General features: G+C 44.2%; 2 protein-coding genes across 5 annotated transcripts in view; both read right to left on the reverse strand.

The window, feature by feature from the left end:
* Positions 1-12,425, reverse strand: part of LOC109571941 (zinc finger protein 665-like) — a 137,775-nt gene extending 125,350 nt beyond the window's left edge. Inside the window, exon 1 of the mRNA XM_070772299.1 lies at positions 12,385-12,425. The gene's annotated coding sequence lies outside the window, so the exon portion shown is untranslated. The remainder of the gene's footprint in view (positions 1-12,384) is intronic.
* LOC139176075 (zinc finger protein 665-like) overlaps positions 1-23,561 on the reverse strand; it is a 95,271-nt gene that overhangs the window by 23,074 nt on the left and 48,636 nt on the right. The window contains exon 1 of one of the 4 annotated variants that reach the window (XM_070772293.1): positions 12,385-12,487. The exons of 1 other annotated variant lie outside the window; for it this stretch is intronic. The gene's annotated coding sequence lies outside the window, so the exon portion shown is untranslated. Of the gene's footprint in view, positions 1-12,384; positions 12,488-23,561 lie in introns of those variants that run through there. 2 more of the 4 variants (XM_070772295.1, XM_070772296.1) reach the window with 2 other exon arrangements.

The following is a 23,561-nucleotide window of genomic DNA, read 5'->3' on the forward strand; positions in this document are numbered from 1 at the left end:
ATTCTTTTCCAACAGATCCACACCCGCCTTGTCCCCGCAACTACACTTGGGATGGGCGCACGCTCCATTCACTGGGCTCACCTTGATGCCCCCAAGTACTGCCACAAGCCTCCTGCAGACCCCACCAGGCTCCCTCCGCTTTCCCCATTTGTCTACCTCTCCTCCCTGCATGACTGGACTAAGCAAGACTAAAGAGCACAGGGGTTCCTTGGCAAAGGGGATCACAAGAGGAGTGCCCACGAGCTACCACCCAAAGGACACTGCACGTGCAGTATGGAAACCAAGAGACTGGCCCTCCTCGGAAAGTCTGCCACCACCTGGGGACACTATGGAGTCCAGGTACAAAGGTATTTGAGATGAGGAAGTCTCAAAGCAAGGGTCTCCAGGTCTCACTCTCCTGTTTTCCTCACCCACACCTACTTGGAAAATATTCTAGCCCTTGGGAGGGGGGAGGGCGGGCAGCGTCTCCTTCCTGCCCTGTTAGGTTTTGCATTTCTGCTCATCCTCAGTGCACTGAAATCACAATCGCTGGCACTGAGCACATGAACTCCTACAAGGCAAAGCTGCTGTCCATGATGGTGACTGGTTCCTGGATGGACAGAGCTTAGATCTGGGGGCTGCAGAGGACGAAACACAGAACACTACATGGGGACATCTTAGCCTGCTGCTTGAGGACACCAGTTCTGTAGGGATTTTCGGGATTTCCTATATTTCTTGGCTCTTCTTTTGAGTAATTAAGTAGTCTACATGGGGTAAAGATCAATTACAGCTGAAATATCCAAAACACGGGAAACGTCTTCATCATCTGCCCTGTTCTCTTGGTCTTCCCTGAGGATTATTCAGCCCAACTCATAGTCCTGTCATCTAAAGACATTTCCAGTATCAGGTACTGCAGCCACACGTCGGGAAGAAGAGGAACACTGCTGCTGCTGCTGCTAAGTTGCTTCAGTCTTGTCCGACTCTGTGTGATCCCTTAGACGGAAGCCCACAGACAGAAGCCCACTAGGCTACCGTCCCTGGGATTCTCCAGGCAAGAACACTGGAGTGGGTTGCCATTTCCCTCTCCAGTGCATGAAAGAGAAAAGTGAAAGTGAAGTCGCTCAGTCGTGTCCGACTCTTAGCGACCCCATGGACTGCAGCCTACCAGGCTCCTCCGTCCATGGGATTTTCCAGGCAAGAGTACTCGAATGGGGTGCCACTGCCTTCTCCGAGAGGAACACTATGAGCCCTAAAAAGAGGGGAACAAGGAAGGACTCAAAATAACTCATGAAGAAGGGCATTAATTTCTGCTGATGGCAACTGATACAGAGGCAATAAACCTGGGTAAAAATGGCACCCCACTTCAGTACTCTTGCCTGGAAAATCCCATGGACGGAGGAGCCTGGTAGGCTGCAGTCCATGGGGTTGCTAGGAGTCGGACACAACTGAGCAACTTCACTTTCACTTTTCACTTTCATGCATTGGAGACGGAAATGGCAACCCACTCCAGTGTTCTTGCCTGGAGAATCCCAGGGATGGAAGAGCCTGATGGGCTGCCATTTCTGGGGTCGCACAGAGTTGGACACGACTGAAGTGACTTAGCAGCAGCAGCAACATGAGAGAGACTGTTAGGAGGGGATGGGGAGACCTCTCTGAGCCTAGACTTGAAGGGTGACAAAGGACCTGAGCCAGGTTGACCTGAAGGTGAGAAAGGAACACAATGTCAGACAGAAATGGTTTTGGTATTTGGAAACAGAGAAAAGGTAAATGAGACCAGGACAGGCTGAACCATGAGCAAATGGTCAGCTCCCAGGATGAGGCTGGAGACTCTTACAGGGCCCTGAGCTTGACAGAGGGCTGTGGAGCCACAGCGAGGAGTCAAGCTTTTGTCCCAAGAACAAATGAAAGCCAGTGGAGGTTTGAACGTCAGGACGTAAAAAAAATCTCCCTTCAGATTTAGCCTTATTCATAGAAGTCATCTAATTCTGAGCCTGTGATCCTGCCTCCATCCTACAGTTTTCCTTTTCATTTTTCATTGAGGGAGGACTGGGATCTATTTAAAATTCTAATTACCGTCAGACACTCCCTCCAAACCAGAACTGCCACACACAGACACACAGCCAATTCGGCTAATCATTTCAGGGGTCAGTGTTGCTCATGCTCAGAGTTTCCGGTCTAGTCTCTCATCTCCATGTTACAAGTGGGCTCCCTCGGGCCCAGATTGAAGCCGTTTATGAGAAGGTCTGAGCTGAGTGAAGAGAACCAGGTATAACTGATTAATGAAATGGGAGGCTGAAGGGCAAGGGGGCCAAGTTTGTCCTTAATGTCCATCCCATTTAACACCAGGAACATCTGTCATGTATCTGAGCAAAAGAAACTTTTCTTTCAAGATTGGGTCAAACTGATACCAAGCAGGTAATTCTTTATTAGAAGATTGCAGTAAAATATTTTTAAAATACGGAATTGCAAATATATATCCACTAGTACAAAAAACATTAGAAATAGGATCTGAGCAATCTTTTTCATCATGAATAGAGAGGCTCTGTGGGAAGGTCCCACGTCAATCCAGCCCATCCTTCCTCATTCGCACAGAAAAGTCAAAAAGGGACCTGAGGGAAACATCTTCATATCACCTCACAGCTCACTTGTTTCACTGATCATAGAAAATGGAGAAAACAGACCATTACACTAACCAGTTAAAATAGGTGTTTTTTTCTTTTTTTGAAAGGAAAGAATGAAGCATTTTATTTTGTTGGTTTTATCATGTTAAATGTTCTTTTATTTTCCCATTTCTCAAACAAATGCCTTTAATTTCACAAGATCTAATGTCATACCTCCGTTATTCTCTGGTAAAGAGCTGAGACCAGAAATATCCATTTGTGTGTGCACACATAAACACATACACACAATTCAAGTCTTTGGTAAAACCATAGTTGAAAATATGTCTGTTTTTTTACACGATGTCCCATACATAAAACCCTCGAAGATGTATTTCTCTTTGAATTCAGAGAAAGGGAGGTGAGGTGATCTTTGCTTATTAACTTTAATTTTTTCAGTTTCCTCATTTTTAAGTATTATAATTGGAGGATAATTACTTTATAATATTGTGATGGTTTTTGCCATACATCAACATGAATTGAACATGTGTCCCCCCATCCTGAACCACCTTGCACCTCCCTCCTCACCTGATCTCTCTGGGTTGTTCCAGAGCACTGGCTTTGGGTGCCCTACTTCGTGCATCGAACTTGCACTGATCATTCTATTTTACATATGGTAATATACATGTTTCTTGCTATTCTCTCAAATCATGCCACCCTCACCTTCTCCCACTGAGTCCAAAAGTCTGTTCTTTACATCTGTGTCTCCCTTTGTTGCCCTGCATGTAGAATCGTTGGTACCATCTTTCTAAATTCCATATACAAGCAGTAATATACAGTATTTGTCTTTCTCTTCCTGACTTATTTCACTCTGTATAATAGGCTCTAGGTTCATCTACCTCATAAGAACTGATAAACGAGGTGACATTTTTGTTAAGTATGGCACAAAATAGTCTAAGATGATTTACTACTTACCAAAGAAAATTTCAAATGTACAAGACAAAAGGAAAAAAGCATCAGGCAAGGAATGAATCGGAAAAAAATTTTAAAGAAAAAATTGTGCATTAGTTTTAATCTAAAAATCTGGTGTCAAAGTTTAAAAAAACACTGAGAATAATCATAATCAGAAAAGGATGATAAGAGTAGAATACTGGGGAAAAAAAGCTTATTTCTGAAGTTAAAAATGATTACAAGATGGCGGAGGAGTAGGACGGGGAGAACACTTTCTCCCCCACAAATTCATCAAAAGAGCATTTAAACGTCGAGTAAATTCCACAAAACAACTTCTGAATGCCGGCAGAGGACATCAGGCACCCAGAAAAGCAATCCAACTCTTCGAAAGGAGATAGGAAAAAATATAAAAGACAAAAAAAGAGACAAAAGAGGGAGGGACGGAGTTCCGTCCCGGGAAGGGAGTCTTAAAAAGAGAGAAGTTTCCAAACACCAGGAAACCTTCTCACTGCCGAATCTGTGCCGAGCTTTGGAAGCACAGAGGGCAACATAACAGGAAGAAAAAATAAATAAACAATTAAAACTCGAAGATTGCGAGTCCTACAGTAACTCCCCCAGCGGAGAAGCAGCGCAGACGCCTGCACGCGCCATTAGCAAGCGGGGGCTGGGCAGGGAGGCGCAGCGTGGGCTGCATCGCTTAGAGTAAGAATCTGGCCTGAATACCCTGAGCACTATCTGAGCGAAATAATTTGGGCTAGCAAACCAGACTGTGGGATATCTACCACGTGAAAAGCCAGCCCTAACCTAAGACCGCCTGGCCCACGCACGGAACAAAGGACTGAACAGAGATAGCCGGCTGCAGACCTTCCCCCTCCGATGACAGGCAGCCAGAGCCGGAAGGGGGCAATCGCAGCCTCAGAGAGACATTATCTATAAAACTGTAAGCAGGCTTCTTTGCTAACTAAAACTTCTTGGGGGTCTGGACGGTTAACATCTGCCTGAGAAGGTGCGCCGGTTTTACACCCAGATAACCGAGTGGCGGGGAGGCGATAAGTCGCAGCATTGGCGCTCGCCAAACACCTCATCACTTGAGCTGCTCGGACCTGGGAAGAGCGCAAAACTCAGGCCCAACTGAGTCTGCGCCTCTGAGGACTACCCGAGTGCCTGAACCTGAGCGGCTTGGACCTGGGAGGTACATGCAACCCAGGGCCAGCCTCGGATTGTTCCCGGCAGAACAACCTAGAGCCCGAGCAGTGTGGGCAGGGAGGCTACACGCGCCGTGAGCGGGGGCAGACCCAGTGTGGCTGAGGCACTGCGAGCGCAAGCCAGTGTTATTTGTTTGCAGCATCCCTCCCTCCCTCCCCACAGCGCGACTGAACAAAGAGAAGAAATACAGCTCCACCCATCAGAACACCGACACAAGCTTCCCTAACCAGGAAATCTTGACAAGCCACCTGTACAAACCCACACACAGCGAGGAAAAGCCACAATAAAGAGAACTCCACAAACTGCCAGAATACAGAAAGGACACCCCAAACTCAGCAATTTAAACAAGATGAAGAGACAGAGGAATAGCCAGCAGATAAAGGAACAGGATAAATGCCCACCAAACCAAACAAAAGAGGAAGAGATAAGGAATCTACCTGATAAGGAATTCTGAATAATGATAGTGAAACTGATCCAAAATCTTGAAATTAAAATGGAATCACAGATAAATAGCTTGGAGACAAGGATTGAGAAGATGCAAGAAAGGTTTAACAAGAACCTAGAAGAAGTAAAAAAGAGTCAATATATAATGAATAATGCAATAAATGAAATTAAAAACACTCTGGAGGCAACAAATAGTAGAATAACAGAGGCAGAAGATAGGATTAGTGAATTAGAAGATAGAATGGTAGAAATAAATGAATCAGAGAAAATAAAAGAAAAACGAATTAAAAGAAATGAGGACAATCTCAGAGACCTCCAGGACAATATTAAACGCTACAACATTCGAATCATAGGGGTTCCAGAAGAAGAAGACAAAAAGAAAGACCATGAGAAAATACTTGAGGAGATAATAGTTGAAAACTTCCCTAAAATGGGGAAGGAAATAATCACCCAAGTCCAAGAAACCCAGAGAATCCCAAACAGGATAAACCCAAGGCGAAACACCCCAAGACACATATTAATCAAATTAACAAAGATCAAACACAAAGAACAAATATTAAAAGCAGCAAGGGAAAAACAACAAATAACACACAAGGGAATTCCCATAAGGATAACAGCTGATCTTTCAATAGAAACTCTTCAAGCCAGGAGGGAATGGCAAGACATACTTAAAATGATGAAAGAAAATAACCTACAGCCCAGATTATTGTACCCAGCAAGGATTTAATTCAAGTATGAAGGAGAAATCAAAAGCTTCTCAGACAAGCAAAAGCTGAGAGAATTCTGCACCACCAAACAAGCTCTCCAACAAATACTAAAGGATATTCTCTAGACAGGAAACACAAAAATGGTGTATAAATTCGAACCCCAAACAATAAAGTAAATGGCAACGGGATCATACTTATCAGTAATTACCTTAAACGTAAATGGGTTGAATGCCCCAACCAAAAGACAAAGACTGGCTGAATGGATACAAAAACAAGACCCCTACATATGTTGTCTACAGGAGACCCACCTCAAAACAGGGGACACATACAGACTGAAAGTGAAGGGCTGGAAAAAGATTTTCCATGCAAATAGGGGCCAAAAGAAAGCAGGAGTAGCAATACTCATATCAGATAAAATAGACTTTAAAACAAAGGCTGTGAAAAGAGACAAAGAAGGTCACTACATAATGATCAAAGGATCAATCCAAGAAGAAGATATAACAATTATAAATATATATGCACCCAACACGGGAGCACCGCAGTATGTAAGACAAATGCTAACAAGTATGAAAGGAGAAATTAACAATAACACAATAATAGTGGGAGACTTTAATACCCCACTCACACCTATGGATAGATCAACTAAACAGAAAATTAACAAGGAAACACAAACTTTAAACGATACAATAGACCAGTTAGATCTAATTGATATCTATAGGACATTTCATCCCAAAACAATGAATTTCACCTTTTTCTCAAGCGCACATGGAACCTTCTCCAGGATAGATCATATCCTGGGCCATAAAGCTAGCCTTGGTAAATTCAAAAAAATAGAAATCATTCCAAGCATCTTTTCTGACCACAATGCAGTAAGATTAGATCTCAATTACAGGAGAAAAACTATTAAAAATTCCAACATATGGAGGCTGAACAACACGCTGCTGAATAACCAACAAATCACAGAAGAAATCAAAAAAGAAATAAAAATTTGCATAGAAACGAATGAAAATGAAAACACAACAACCCAAAACCTGTGGGACACGGTAAAAGCAGTCCTAAGGGGAAAGTTCATAGCAATACAGGCACACCTCAAGAAACAAGAAAAAAGTCAAATAAATAACCTAACTCTACACCTAAAGCAACTAGAAAAGGAAGAAATGAAGAACCCCAGGGTTAGTAGAAGGAAAGCAATCTTAAAAATTAGAACAGAAATAAATGCAAAAGAAACAAAAGAGACCATAGCAAAAATCAACAAAGCCAAAAGCTGGTTCTTTGAAAGGATAAATAAAATTGACAAACCATTAGTCAGACTCATCAGGAAACAAAGGGAGAAAAATCAAATCAATAAAATTAGAAACGAAAATGGAGAGATCACAACAGACAACACAGAAATACAAAGGATCATAAGAGACTATTATCAACAATTATATGCCAATAAAATGGACAACAAGGAAGAAATGGACAAATTCTTAGTAAAGTACAACTTTCCAAAACTCGACCAGGAAGAAATAGAAAACCTTAACAGACCCATCACAAGCACGGAAATTGAAACTGTAATCAAAAATCTTCCAGCAAACAAAAGCCCAGGTCCAGACGGCTTCACAGCTGAATTCTACCAAAAATTTAGAGAAGAGCTAACACCTATCCTGCTCAAACTCTTCCAGAAAATTGCAGAGGAAGGTAAACTTCCAAACTCATTCTATGAGGCCACCATCACCCTAATACCAAAACCTGACAAAGATCCCACAAAAAAAGAAAACTACAGGCCAATATCACTGATGAACATAGATGCAAAAATCCTAAACAAAATTCTAGCAATCAGAATCCAACAACACATTAAAAAGATCATACACCATGACCAAGTGGGCTTTATCCCAGGGATGCAAGGATTCTTCAATATCCACAAATCAATCAATGTAATACACCACATTAACAAATTGAAAAACAAAAACCATATGATTATCTCAATAGATGCAGAGAAAGCCTTTGACAAAATTCAACACCCATTTATGATAAAAACTCTCCAGAAAGCAGGAATAGAAGGAACATACCTCAACATAATAAAAGCTATATATGACAAACCCACAGCAAACATTATCCTCAATGGTGAAAAATTGAAAGCATTTCCTCTAAAGTCAGGAACAAGACAAGGGTGCCCACTTTCACCATTACTATTCAACATAGTTTTGAAGTTTTGGCCACAGCAATCAGAGCAGAAAAAGAAATAAAAGGAATCCAAATTGGAAAAGAAGAAGTAAAACTCTCACTATTTGCAGATGACATGATCCTCTACATAGAAAACCCTAAAGACTCCACCAGAAAATTACTAGAACTAATCAATGATTATAGTCAAGTTGCAGGATATAAAATCAACACACAGAAATCCCTTGCATTCCTATACACTAATAATGAGAAAACAGAAAGAGAAATTAAGGAAACAATTCCATTCACCATTGCAATAGAAAGAATAAAATACTTAGGAATATATCTACCTAAAGAAACTAAAGACCTATATATAGAAAACTATAAAACACTGGTGAAAGAAATCAAAGAGGACACTAATAGATGGAGAAATATACCATGTTCATGGATTGGAAGAATCAATATAGTGAAAATGAGTATACTACCCAAAGCAATTTATAGATTCAATGCAATCCCTATCAAGCTACCAACAGTATTCTTCACAGAGCTAGAACAAATAATTTCACAATTTGTATGGAAATGCAAAAAACCTCGAATAGCCAAAGCGATCTTGAGAAAGAAAAATGGAACTGGAGGAATCAACCTACCTGACTTCAGGCTCTACTACAAAGCCACAGTTATCAAGACAGTATGGTACTGGCACAAAGACAGAAATATAGATCAATGGAACAAAATAGAAAGCCCAGAGATAAATCCACGCACATATGGACACCTTATCTTTGACAAAGGAGGCAAGAATATACAATGGATTAAAGATAATCTCTTTAACAAGTGGTGCTGGGAAATCTGGTCAACCACTTGTAAAAGAATGAAACTAGAACACTTTCTAACACCATATACAAAAATAAACTCAAAATGGATTAAAGATCTCAACGTAAGACCAGAAACTATAAAACTCCTAGAGGAGAACATGGGCAAAACACTCTCTGACATACATCACAGCAGGATCCTCTATGATCCACCTCCCAGAATATTGGAAATAAAAGTAAAAATAAACAAATGGGACCTAATTAAACTTAAAAGCTTCTGCACATCAAAGGAAACTATTAGCAAGGTGAAAAGACAGCCTTCAGAATGGGAGAAAATAATAGCAAATGAAGCAACTGACAAACAACTAATCTCAAAAATATACAAGCAACTCCTACAGCTCAACTCCAGAAAAATAAATGACCCAATCAAAAAATGGGCCAAAGATCTAAATAGACATTTCTCCAAAGAAGACATACAGATGGCTAACAAACACATGAAAAGATGCTCAACATCACTCATTATCAGAGAAATGCAAATCAAAACCACTATGAGGTACCATTTCACACCAGTCAGAATGGCTGCGATCCAAAAGTCTACAAATAATAAATGCTGGAGAGGGTGTGGAGAAAAGGGAACCCTCTTACACTGTTGGTGGGAATGCAAACTAGTACAGCCACTATGGAGAACAGTGTGGAGATTCCTTAAAAAACTGGAAGTAGGACTGCCTTATGATCCAGCAATCCCACTGCTGGGCATACACACTGAGGAAACCAGAAGGGAAAGAGACACGTGTACCCAATGTTCATCGCAGCACTGTTTATAATAGCCAGGACATGGAAGCAACCTAGATGTCCATCAGCAGATGAATGGATAAGAAAGCTGTGGTACATATACACAATGGAGTATTACTCAGCCATTAAAAAGAATACATTTGAATCAGTTCTAATGAGGTGGGTGAAACTGGAGCCTATTATACAGAGTGAAGTAAGCCAGAAGGAAAAACACCAATACAGTATACTAATGCATATATATGGAATTTTAGAAAGATGGTAACGATAACCCTGTATACGAGACAGCAAAAGAGACACTGATGTATAGAACAGTCTTATGGACTCTGTGGCAGAGGGAGAGGGTGGGAAGATTTGGGAGAATGGCATGGAAACATGTGAAACGTCATGTATGAAACGAGGTGCCAGTCAAGGTTCAATGCACGATGCTGGATGCTTGGGGCTGGTGCACTGGGACGACCCAGAGGGATGGTGTGGGGAGGGAGGAGGGAGGAGGGTTCAGGATGGGGAACACATGTATACTAATTAAATAATTTTCTATTAAAGAAAAAAAAAATGATTACAGAAACTGAATGAATTAAGACCTATTCCAAGCTACAAAAAGCACCATATATATAGAAAGGAGAAAATGTGAATCCATTAAAAAAAAAGTGTTCCTTTAAAAATGCTACCCAATAGTGATACAGTGGATGAGAATCTGCCTGACAATGCAGGGGACATGGGTTCTACCCCTGGTTCAGGAAGCTCCCACAAGTACAAGCAACTAAGCCTGTGCACAACTACTGAGCCTGTGCTTTAGAACCTGGGAGCCACAACTCTTGAGCCCACGGCACAGAACTGAAGAAAACACAGCCAAAACAATTAAAAAAAAAAAAAAAAGCTATCACAGAGTGACAGAGTCAGTCATTTCTTGCTCCAGGTGTCTTCTTCCCTGACCTCTATCTTATGATAGGACAAGGGAAGGAGTTCACTCACAACTCAGTGAATCAAGCCACTGCCCCAGGCTCAACAGGGTTTGCAAATGAAAAGTCATCTTCTGCCACAAGTAATAAAAAAAGACACAAGCCTTATAGACAGGAGTTTTGAAATCCTCAGCCTCCTCTGTATAACTAAAAAAATCATCTGTATCCAAACAACTGGCCACACCCGGATCGAGCTTACCCCTCTGTTCACCTATCTCCCTACTCCATCTGAGTCTCCGTGTCTCTTTCTCTCCCCCTCTGCTCTCCTGCTGTTTCTGTCCTATTTCCTGCCTCACACGTGTCCTGTCTCAGGCTGCTGCAATTCGTTCCCCCTCGAAATGCTTTCTCCAACCTTCCTGAGTCTTTCAAAAATCCATACCTATGTCTGCCTCTTTCTTCCCCCATTTCGGCTCCCTCTCTGCGCTCCAGATTACTCCCCTTCTCTCGCTGTGACTCTCCCTTCCTCCCCACTCTCTGGCAGGCCACGTGGCTATGCTTCCTTCCAGCCCTTTCTTCCTCTGCTCCTTACTTCTTTCTCTGCCAGCACCATGATAAAACCGGCCACCTCAGATTGAGACTTGAACCCTTGTGGCGGGACCCCAACCGGATGAAAACACAACCCCGGACTCTAACCCAAGAGGCCTGGACTCAAACCCGGCCAAAACCCAGTTAGGGACTCTCCACCTCTGACGTCCCTCATCGCCCTTCGCTTCCCCGCTCCCATCAACTGATACAGGGCAGTTCTCCCTATGCTGTTTTCCAATCCCTGGAGATCTGGCTTTTTAATTTATTAATACTTCTCTATTTTACTCACTTGGCTATTTTCAAGGCTTAACCTCTTTGACTTGACTATCCCTTTGCAAGTCCCTCAGCCATTCTCAGTGTTCCCATTGGTTCTCCCTGATGCTTTTCTCCTCAGTTTCAGTTATTTCTCTCAGTCCTTCTGACTCTGCTTCTCCTGATCCTCCTGCCTCCTGAATTTACTGAGTGGGCGACAGAACGCGACGCCCCCGGACCGGAAGACCACCTTTTCCGACCGAGTTGAATTGGGCATGGAACAGCACTGGCGGTCACAAGGCTGGACCAGGTCACCTACCCTACGCGGGGTGAGGGGACGGGCTGACAGGAAAGAGGCGGGGGGGGGGGGGGGGAGAGGCGGGAGGGGGTGGGGAGAGGCGGGAGGGGGTGGGGAGAGGCGGGAGGGGGTGGGGAGAGGCGGGAGGGGGTGGGGAGAGGCGGGAGGGGGGGGGGAGAGGCGGGAGGGGGGGGGAGAGGCGGGAGGGGGAGAGGCGGCGGGGGGGGGGGGGGGGGGGGGGGGGGGGGCGGCCTGCGGGGCAGAAGGACCGGCCTGAGGAGACGCGAGGACAGAGGGGCTGGGAGAGAAGGGGCTCAGAGCGGGGCGGGCTCTCTGGAATCCCGGGACCAGGGAGCGGGCGCGGCCTCTCCGGGAGCGGGGGCGACGGGCTCTGCCTCCAGCGGTCGAGAAGGCGACGCGGCAGGGCGCGACTCCAACTCCCGAGAGAGGGCTTTACTTGGCGACGCCAGAGGTAAAAAAGGGTTTTAAGCAGGAAAATGTCGCCAGAGGCGGTGTCTACGCGGACAGAGGGCCGAAACCGACTCAGAAACACTTCAAACCCAAACGAAAAGATAACTGGGCCGCAACGGCAGCGGCAGCGTCTATTCGGGGCCGAGCACCGGGTGCCAGGGTTTACAGGTCGCTGGCAATTCCCACACCATGAGGACGAGTGAGCGGGGGCGAAGGTGGGGATTGGAGGGGTGGCGAACTCTGCAAACTTACTCTAGAAGGAAGCTTAGGCGCCGCTCGGGGATCTCGGCTCCGCGCTCTTCAACTTCCGGGTCTGTGTGAAAGGGCTTTTGGTATTAGAGCCGCGGCTTCCGACCAGGGGCGGGGCGAGCACCCGCTGTGCACAGAGTTCGTGGGAGGGGCGGGCCGCGGAGGGGGGCGGGGCCTGTTACCTTGAGAGCACTAAGTTACCTTCTGTAGCATTGCTAGGTAAAAGCTTCAACTTTTGTCGGAACCCAAGATACTTCCTCTTAAGACTAAAAGCGTTTATTCTCAATAAAAAGCTGTTTTTCACAGCATGGTGTGCTCAGATCCTGCTAGTGAGGCTGAAGCAATTCAGGGATCTCAGAACTTGGGCAGTTTTAATAAACAAGAATGGGACTAGTCTCTATATTACAAGTACAAAACTCTCCCTGGGTAGAAATGGGCTATTCCCTACTGACGCCCTACAAACCAGCAAACTCAGCATAGTGCTGAGTTCAACCAACTGAGGGTCAGCACTTGGGTGTCTGAGATGGAGGACTTAAGGGATGTGATCATTTGGGTCACTAACCACAGCCTTAAAATGAGCAGGACACTTTAAATGATTATAAACTGCGTTATTGTTTATTTTATCCAACGTGTTTTAATTATTTCCCTTTCTAAACCCAACTCTTTAAACAGTGACATAAAGGGGGTTGTATAAGCAACTCTTACAATGACAAATATTGTGTAAGGTTAAGCTACAGAGAAAAATTCACTGATACATATACTGTGAAACGATTATCACAGTAAGTTTACCTAGCATCCATAATTTCGTATAGATAACCTAAAAAGAGACAGCAAAATAGGAGAAAAAAAACATTTTTTTTCTTTTGATGAGAACTGCATTAAAATACCGTATTCTGTACTTTGGAGGAAGTGCTTAGTCACGCAGTTGTGTCGGATTCTTTGCGACCCCGTGGACCATAATAGCCTGCCAGGCTCCTCTGTCCGTGGGACTCTCCAGGCAAGAATACTTGAGTGGGTTGCCAGGCTCTCCTCCAGGGGATCTTCCCAACCCAGGGATTGAACCCATGTCTTGTGCATTGCAGGCGAATTCTTTACTGTCTGAGCCACCAGGGAAACCTAAACTGTTAATGTCTTTCCCAAAAACTTGTTTAGGAAATTACACTAAATAATACCCATAATGTAATTTCAAGTTGATTATATATTTAGTGTGAAGATAATTAGAATCTTTCACTTGCTATTTGCAAGTTCTAATATATTTTAGGTCTTTATTTTCTAAAGCTATGACAAATTTCTACAGCATATTAAAAAGGAGAGACATTACTTTGTCCACAAAGGTCTGTATAGTAAAGGTATGGGCCAGTAGTCATGTATGGATATTAGAGCTGGACCATAAAGAAGGCTGGGTGGTAAAGAATTGATGCTTTTGAACCATGGTGTTGGAGAAGACTCTTGAGAGTCCCTTGGACTGCAAGGAGATCAAACCAATCAATGCTAAAGGAGATCAATCCTGAATATTCACTGGAAGGGCTGATGTTGAAGCTGAAGCTCCAATACACTGAGAAATCAGACAAGGTCTCTGTGAGGAAGAAACATGTAGGATTGGTAAGGTGAGAAATGGAAGAGTGTTGCAAGCAGAGAGAACAGCCTGAGTTCCAGCTCTGAGGCAGAAGATATTTACTGAACAGAAAGTCAGCCAGTGTTACTGGCACACAGCAAATGTATATGGGGTGATGCCAGGCAGAGGCTAATTTATGCAAAATCTATGGATTTAGGACTTGATTCCAAAAGCTACAGGAAGTCACTGAAGAATCAGCAAGAGGAAAGTTAGACGCTTAGATCTGTTTTTCAGAGCTCAATCTGCTGTGGGCAGAAGTTGTTGTTTACCTGCTTACTCATGCCAGACTCTTTGCAACCCCCCTGACGGCAGCCCCGCCAGCTGCTCTATCCATGGAATTCTCCAGGCAAGAATATTGGAGTGGGTTCCCATTCTCTTCTTTCATTTTACTTCTTCATTCAGTAACTATGTCAACATTCTATTTCTTTTTCAAAGCGTATTTATTTTGCTTATGTTGGGTCTTCGTTGCTGTGAGTGGGCTTTCTCTAGTTACAGCTCCAGTGCAGGGGCTTCTCATTGCAGTGACTTCTCTTGTTTCAGAGCACACACTCTAGAGTGTGGGGGCTCCCAGGCTCTATAGCACAGGCTCAGTAGTTGTGGCCCATGGGCTTAGTTGCTCTGAGGCATCTTCCCGGGCCTGGGATGGAACCCGTGCACCCTACATTGGCAGGCACATTGGTAGTTACTGTACTACGAGGAATGCCTCAACAATATCTTACTCTAGTTCAAAAAAAATAAAAAGTAACACAAGCAGAAAATAACATACAGAAGATTTCTTCCAATCTTTATAAAATACCTGTATTTAAAAATATGTGGCCCTCCCTACGGGTAAGTGGTAAAGAATCCACTGGGCAATGCAAGAGATGTGAGTTGTTGCCTCGTCTGAGATCCCACATGCTGAGGGGCAACTAAGCCCGTGAGTCTCAATTCCTGAGCCAGAGATCTAGAGCCCAGGAAGTGAAACTACTGAAACCAGCGGGCTCTAGAGCCTGGGCTGCAAGACAAGAGAAGCTACCACAATGAGAAGTGTGTGCACTGTACCAGAGAGTGGCCATCACTCATCAGAACTAGGGAAAAGACACTGAAGAAATAAAGATAGAGTATGCTGCTGCTGCTAAGTTGCTTCAGTCATGTCCAACTCTGTGTGACCCCATAGATGGCAGCCCACCAGGCTCCCCTGTCCCTGGGATTCTCTAGGCAAGAACACTGGAGTGGGTTGCCATTTCCGTCTCCAGTGCATGAAAGTGAATAGTGAAAGTGAAGTCACTCAGTCATGTCTGACTCTGTGCAACCCCATAGACAGCAGCCCACCATGCTCCTCTGTCCATGCGATTTTCCAGGCAAGAGTACTGGAGTGGGGTGCCATTGCCTTCTCCGAAGATACAGTATAGGAAATAAATATATTTTAAAAATCATAATGTGATTTTTATCATTAATTTTAGGTATGTACTTATTAACAAAATCCAAAATTGATTATTTTATTTCACTAGGAAAATACTGAATCAAGATTAGAAAAGTTGGACAATTCCCTCATGGTCCAGTGGTTAAGATCCCTCACTTCCACTGCAGGGTTTCAGGTTCGATCCCTACTCAGCAAACTAAGACCCTGGAGAATGCATCATGTGGTCAAAAGAGAAAGAAAAAAAACTTGGTAAGCCTGATTTCACAGTTTAAATTAGATGGTGTAATGAAACACTCCCTAGCCCTGACATCCCTTTCTGAACGTTCCATTCCATTCCCAAACACTTAAGTTTTCAAGGAGGTGCTCATTTAGTTTTAAATGTACTATAAAAAGTGAGAACTGATTTGCACTCATTGGCCTCTTTGGCAGATTTTACCGTGTACTGTATGTGTTAATACCTGAGGTCCACGTACAGCTTCTTTACCCTGGTTGACAGAGAGCAGACAGCACATCCAGATGGGTCCTAAACAGTCCCTGCTGCCCAACAGCACCGAGACCTCATCTCCAACTCATGCGTGAGAAACCCTGCCCAGGATGGTGCTCAGGGGAGCCTCCTCACAAGCTCCGAGTCACCGGGTCATGGGGAGACAGGATCTAAGTGGAGACGACAGGCCCTCAAGGAAGGCCCCGGGTGAGTGTGCGTGTACAGGAGTCAGACAGGACACTCAAGAGTCAGACACGATTAGCGATCCTGAGAAGGGCATTTCAGGAAGGCAGTGTGAGAATCCACTGAGAATATGACCCTACCTGAGAAAGAGCCATGCCTGACTCCTATTCTTTCTTCTTCTGGGCCTCTTCGTCCATGAGTCTCCACAGTTCTACCATGAAAGTTGAAAACATGCTGCTTAATGCTTAGAGTCAACACCTCCCCTTCCTGAGCCCCAACCACACACACAGGGAAGCCCTCACCCTTTGGAACAGACTGTCCTCTGTGGCCACTGTCTCAGGAGGGACTCAGGACAGTCAAGTGCTGCAGAGAGACCAACAGGGGCCTTTCCCACACTTTCCTTGGCCACACTCCCCTCCTGCTGAGGCCTCATGCACACAGCAGTAGGGGGCACCTCTGCTGACCCCACGACGCCCTTCAGGTCACACAGCAGGCCCTGGTCCAGCCCCACTCGCAGCAGGGCGCCCTCCCCTCCCCCAGGGCCTGATCTCAATCTCAGAAGTGGAGGCTAAGAGCCCTGGTGCACAATGCAGGATCCAGATCAGAATCATCTGTGGCTCTGTGCACATTCCTGGGGCGAGGCCCCACACGAGATCCTCAGGAGCATGTCTGATGGGGGAGAACCGACTAACCAAAGGAGTATATGTATACACACCAAACACCCTGTGAGCATGTGACACATGTGTACACTGTGAAACATTTATCACAATCCACGAACCAACATATCCATCACCTCCAAATTCCCATGTTCTGTGTGTGGTGACAACACTGACGAGGTACTCTCCTGACAAATTCCCAGCATGCAGTAACAGAACAGGATTAACTACGGTCAGCATGCTGTGCATACCTCCCCAGGACACACTCATTTCACAACTCAAAGTCTGTACCTTTTGTCCAACATCTCCCCATCTTCCCCACCTCCCAGCCCCAGATGACCACCATCCTACCCTCTGGTACTAGTGAGTTTTTTTTTTTTTTTTTTTTACATTTTTTACAGTCTTTCGCTGTCTGTCTTAATTCACTTACCGTAATATTCTCTACATTTATCCAAGTTGTCCCAAGTGAGACAAATCTCCAGAATTGTTTACAAGAAAGTGGCTATTGAATGAACTAATCTTTATCCCAAGCTATAAAAATAATTAAATGTAAGAAAATCAGAAAGCCAAAAGTAAAACCATCACAAAGAACATGTTTAAAGTTCCTTGAAAAGGCATCATGTAGTAAGAGTCAGTCAGTTCTTGCCCTTTTTCTTCTCTCACATAACCTCTACTCCTCACCAGGAATACGGAAGGGGGTGACCCATACCTGAGAGAATCAAGTTACTGCCGCAGCCCACACCTCAGCAGGCTTTACACATGCATGCTCTTTTAATACAAATAATTATAAAATACACGTGCGTCACAGACAGAAATTTTGCAATTCTCGTTCTTATCTATATAATTTAAAGAAGCCAGATTTGCATTAGATTTTAAAGCCAAAAATCAATGTATAACGACTTAATAATTCTTACCCAACTGATTCAGCACTCTTCTGGATCTAGCCCCCACCATCACCTGCACACTAGCTGTTTCCATTCCATTTGGCTGATCTGTTTCCCTACTTCTTTCTATGTCTCCCTTTCTCTGCTCTCCTGCTGTGCCCGTCCTCCTCTCTACTTCTTCCCTGCCTCCCACCCTGCCTCTCTCTGCCATCTGTTCGCCTTCAAGTTGCTTTCTCTCCAACCTCCCTGGTGATCCTCAATCTCCCTGTATTTCTGCCTTTCTTCTTCCATCTCTGCCCTCCCTCCCTCCCAACTCTCTGGCACTGCCAAGTGATTATGCTTCCTTTCAGCTCGCTCTTTCTCTCAGCTCCTGCAATCACTGCTGCTGCTGCCGCTTAGTCGCTTCAGTCGTGTCCGACTCTGTGCGACCCCATAGACGGCAGCCCATTAGGCTCCTCTGTCCCTGGGATTCTCCAGGCAAGAATACTGGAGTGGGTTGCCATTGTCATCTCCAAACCAAGTGTGTGAGCCTCCAACAAAAATAATGATAACTGGACTTGAAGCAGTTGATCAAGTGTATAACTCAATATGTGATCAGTGATTGTAATAATGTTACTCTAGATATGGGAGTAACTTCCACTTCCAGATGTTCAAGCTGGATTTAGAAAAGGCAGAGAAACCAGAGATCAAATTGCCAACATGTGCTGAATCATCAAAAAAGCAAGTGTTCCAGAAAACATCTACTGCTGCTTTATTGACTACGCCAAAGCCTTTGACTGTGGATCAGAACAGACTGTGGAAAATTCTTAAAGAGATGGGAATACCAGACCACCTGACCTGCCACCTGAGAAATCTGTATGCAGGTCAAGAAGCAAGTTAGAACCAGACATGGAACAACAGACTGGTTCCAAATAGGGAAAGGAGTATGTCAAGGTTGTGTATTGTCACCCTGCTTATTTAACTTATATGCAGAGTACATCATGCCAAATGCCAGGTTGGATGAAGCACCAGCTGGAATTAAGGTTGCTGGGAGAAATATCAATAACCTCAGATATACAGATGACACCAGCCTTATGGTAGAAAGTGAAGAAGAACTAAAATGCCTCTTGATGAAAGTGAAAGTGGAGAGTGAAAACGGTGGCTTAAAGCTCAACATTCAAAAAACAGAGATCATGTCATCCGGTCCCATCACTTCATGGCAAATAGTTGGGGAAACTATGGAAATAGTGAGATACTTTTTTTTGAGAGTGGGGGCCTCCAAAATCACTGCAGATGGTGACTGCAGCCATGAAATTAAAAGACACTTGCTCCTTGGAAGAAATGCTGTGACCAACCTATACAGCATATTAGAAAGCAGAGACTTTATCAAAACAGGTCCATGTAGTGAAAGCTATGGTTTTTCCAGTAGTTATGTATGGATGTGAGAGTTGGACTATAAAGAAAGCTGAGTGCTGAAGAATTGATGCTTTTGAACTGTCATGTTGGACAAGACTCTTGAGAGTCCCTTGGGCTGCAAGGAGATCAAATTAGTCAATCCTGAAAGAAATCAGTCCTGAATATTCTTTGGAAGGACTGATGCTAAAGCTGAAACTCCAATACTTTGGCCACTTGATGTGAAGAACTAACTCATTGGAAAAGACCCTGATGCTGGGAACGACTGAAGGCAGGAGGAGAAGGGGACGACAGAGGGTGTGATGGTTGGATCGCGTCACTGACACAATAGACATGAGTTTGAGTAAGCTCTGGGTGCTGGTGATGGACAGGGAGGCTTAGCGTCCTGCAGTCCTTGGGGTCACAAAGAGTCAGACACAACTGAGTGACTTAATGGAACTGAGAAATGGGAAGATGCAACAAGAAGGAATACTTTCCTGGACCATAACTAGAAGACAGGTCTGCAGAGATCTTTGACTATGGAAACCTAATCCACTAATAGCACACTGAGTGACCTGTCAGAAAAAGCCTTCTTCAGAACTGGGAACAAGCCTCTCAGCAACACGAGACAAAATGTTCATGAAATGCCCCCCAAAACATGATTGGATGTATGACCACAAGAGGGCCATTTCAACTACAAATTGTCACTTATGAAGGGCACTGCCAACGAGCAAACGGCAAAGGCATTTACCCTCTGCCTCCATGGAGATTGAACCCCATTCTGCTAAAGCTATGGACTTTCAACAAGACCGGAGGGACTTCAGAGTGGAGCGAGGCACTCTGCTCCAGGGACTCTGGTAGGACTGGTCTGTAGAGAGTTGGATGTTTTTAGGAACAGACTTTATGATCTCAATCCTTGCATCTGCTCCTATCTAGAGAAGCACTAAATCCGTTCATGGTGACATCAGATCCTCATGACTAACAAAAAACCTTTTGTGAAATGAGTGCTTCATGGTATTGAACTTCCCCTTCACCAAAACCTTATATATTGAACTTCCCCCACTGCTGCTTTGGAGTGGTCTCTCAGACTGCTCAGACTATTCTACTGATATGACCATTTAGCAAATATGACCATATTTTGTAGGGCATTTCATGACCATATGGTCCCACGTTGCTGGGAAGGCTCATTCCCTGTTCTGAAGAAGGTTTTTGCTGATACGCCACTCAATGTGCTATTACTGGACTAGGTCTTAATAGTCAAAGATCTCTGGACACCTGTCAGAGCTATCTGAGATGCTGTCTTCCTGGCTGCTGTCCTCATTTTCCCCAAATAAAACTTAACTTGCAACTCTCAAGTTGTACATCTCTTTTAGTTGACACACCCTCTTCTGACAACAGGAGATGATGACTCTACACAAGGACATCACCATTTGGTAGATACAGAAATCAGATTGATTATGTTCTTTGCAGCTGAAGATGGGGAACCTCTATACAGTCAGGAAAAACAAGACTAGGAGCTGACTGTGGCTCAGATCATGAACTCTTTACTGCCAAATTCAGACTTAAATTGAAGAAAGTAGGGAAAACCACAAGACACCATTCAGGTATGACCTAAATAAAATCTCTTATGATTGCACAGTCAAAGTGACAAATAGATTCAAGGGAGTAGATATGATAGAATGTCTGAAGAACTATGGATGGAGGTTCATGACATTGAACAGGAGGCAGTGATCAACACCATCAGAAGGAAAAAGAAATGCAAAAAGGCAAAATGCTTGTCTGAGGAAGCCTTACAAATAGCTGAGAAAAGAAGAGAAGTGAAAGGCAAAAGAGAAAAGGAAAGATAAACCCATTTGAATGAAATGTTCCAAACAATAGCCAGGAGAAATAAGAAAGCCTTCTTAAGTGGACAATGCAAAGAAATAGAGGAAAACAATAGAATGGGAAAGACTAGAGACCTCTTCAAGAAAATTAGAGATATCAAGGGAGCATTTCATGCAAAGATGGGCACAATAAAGGACAGAAATGGTATGGACCTAACAGAAGCAGAAGAGATTAAGAAAAGGTGGCAAGAATACACAGAAGAACTATACAAAAAGGATCTTAATGACCCAGGTAACCATGATGGTGTGTTCACGCACCTAGAGCCAGACATCCTGGAATGTGAAGTCAAGTGGGCTTTAGGAAGCATAATTATGAACAAAGCTAGTGGAGGTGATAGAATTCCAGCTGAGCTATGTCAAATCCTAAAAGATGATGCTGTAAAAGTGCTGCACTTAATATGCCAGCAAATCTGGAAAACTTAGCAGTGGCCACAAGACTGGAAAAGGTGAGTTTTCATTCCAATCCCAAAGAAAGTCAATGCCAAAGAATGTTCAAACTACTGCACAATTGCGCTCATCTCACCCGCTAGCAAAGTTATGCTCAAAATTCTTGATTAGAAGTCAGCTTTCATCATCAGCTCCTCTTCCTCATCGGGTGGCGAAATTTTCTTGTCCTTACAGGGTCAAGCTTGGACTCGAACGGCTCAATGGAAATACACAAAAATTTGGTAAATCATCTCAGGTTTGAGCATAATGTCACATTTTCCTTATATTTTTGTTTTTAGTGCACACAAAGAAGCATGTCCTAGGGGGTCATTAACTTACTGAGCCCACCGGGTAGGATGTGGGGCTCATGCCAATGTTGTCTTATTCTTTGGGGGCAGGTCCTGTGCCTTTGCCACATGGTTTTGTGGCTGAGAAAACCTGCTTTCTTGACTGATCCTTTAACTTACAGAGTCTCCCATAGTTTTTTCTTTACTTACAATCCCCTAGTGGGATTAACTATTTAGTCACCTACTCTGTCCCTTTTCTCTATCCTTATCAACTTGATTTACTTTAGTCTGCTTGCCAGTCCTGGGCGACCCAGGTTCCTGTGTTAGGTCCCCATCTGGGGAGGTCTGACAGCAGTCTTTATTTTTAGCATGAATCATGCAAGTCTGAGGGGCTCGCTGGATGGTCTTCCGCAGGTTAGGCTCCATTATGAACTTGTGAATCTGCTATGGCATCTCTCCTGGTGTGGGTGCTGTTACAGTGTGCTGTGGCACGGTGTGCAAGAGGGCCTCAGGAGACAGGACAGTTCCACATGCACACATGTCCCCCAGGTATGGTGTGGTGTAGAGTGAATGCCCACTCCTTTTCTGGATACACCACCTGGTATTCTGACAAGTTGATCTGTAGTGAATCTCGCATGGCTTGAGAATCGCCTTGTCTCTCATGGACCTACAGTGTGAAAGGTTTAAGTCTGCTAGTTCCAAAGCTGGAGCTGAGACTAACCTAGTTTTTCTCATTTCACAGGTTGTTTTGGTGCTCTTTTGTCAAAGTAAAGAGCTCAAGATATGTCCTTTTAAAGCCTGAGTTCGAGATCCTAATTCGACAGAATCCTGCCTTTCCCAGAAGCCCCTCAGCTCTGTGTGTCTTGGGTGTTCCCAAGCCGGCAGTTGCGTATTTTCTGTCAGGCAGAGGATGAAACCCAGGTACATGACTTGTTGCTTGTTGCCTTCTTGTGGGAGCCGTTCCATCCACAATCAGCGGAGTTCAGGGTTCCTATGGTATTTTGTAGATATTTCGCTTGTTGTGACCAAGTCATTGACAAACATTGGTGTAAGAACCCTAGCCAACATTTCCCCAAACAAGGTAGGGGAAATCTTCAGTCCTTGAGGCAACACTGTCCAGCAGTACGGTTGGACTCCCTGTGCTTCTGGGTCCTGCCGCCAGAAAGCAGACAGCTGCAGTGGTTCTTCTGCAGTAGGAATGCAGGGGAAAGTGTCCTTCAAGCCCAGAACTGAGAACCCGCAGTATTGTCCCACAGTAGTTCTGAGCAGAACATATATGGATTACTGTTACAGGCTGCAAATCTTGGGCTGTCTCACTAGTGGCCCTCACGTCTTGGACAATGATTCCAAGCTGAACTCTACACTGTGGAGTTCAGCTCTTTGGGAGGATAGGGGTTTTATATAGGAATCTACAAGGTTTAATTCGTCCCAGTTAAGCCAACTTTTCAAGAATTGTTTGAATGATCTTTGGGTCTCTTGCCTCAGAAGGTACTGTTTTAAATTAGGTGTCCCAGTGTCCTTTTTTTTTTCTAGCTGTCCTGCATAGTTTGCAGGATCCTAAGTTCCCTCACCAGGAATTGAACCCGGACTACTGCAGCAAAAGTGCCAGCTTGTAACCACTGAACCACCAGGGAATCCCTCCAGTGTCCCTAATAACAGGATTTGTATTGGCCACGTGTTTGTCGGCCTTCCCTGGAGTGCTGTCAGTGCACACTTCCTGCCTTACCTTTTTGTATACTTGGGGAGGGGGAATCAGTCTTCTTCTCCAGAGTGTCCACAAGTGTCATCTGCCTACTTACCGGGTGCTCTGACAGGATGCTGATGTCAAGCTTTTCTGGTGAAAAAATTATTTGCGCATTTAATTTACAAAAGAGGGATTGGACACGTTGGCATATATAAGAAACTGTGTTTCAGATTGAGGTCCCCTAATCGGCATTGCAGAGGTTGTAAGAAAGAACAGCTTTGCACTTCTCCAGAAACTCTTGTGAC

This window comes from Bos indicus, chromosome 18 (genome assembly GCF_029378745.1).
Source record: "Bos indicus isolate NIAB-ARS_2022 breed Sahiwal x Tharparkar chromosome 18, NIAB-ARS_B.indTharparkar_mat_pri_1.0, whole genome shotgun sequence".
Lineage (NCBI taxonomy): Eukaryota > Metazoa > Chordata > Mammalia > Artiodactyla > Bovidae > Bos > Bos indicus.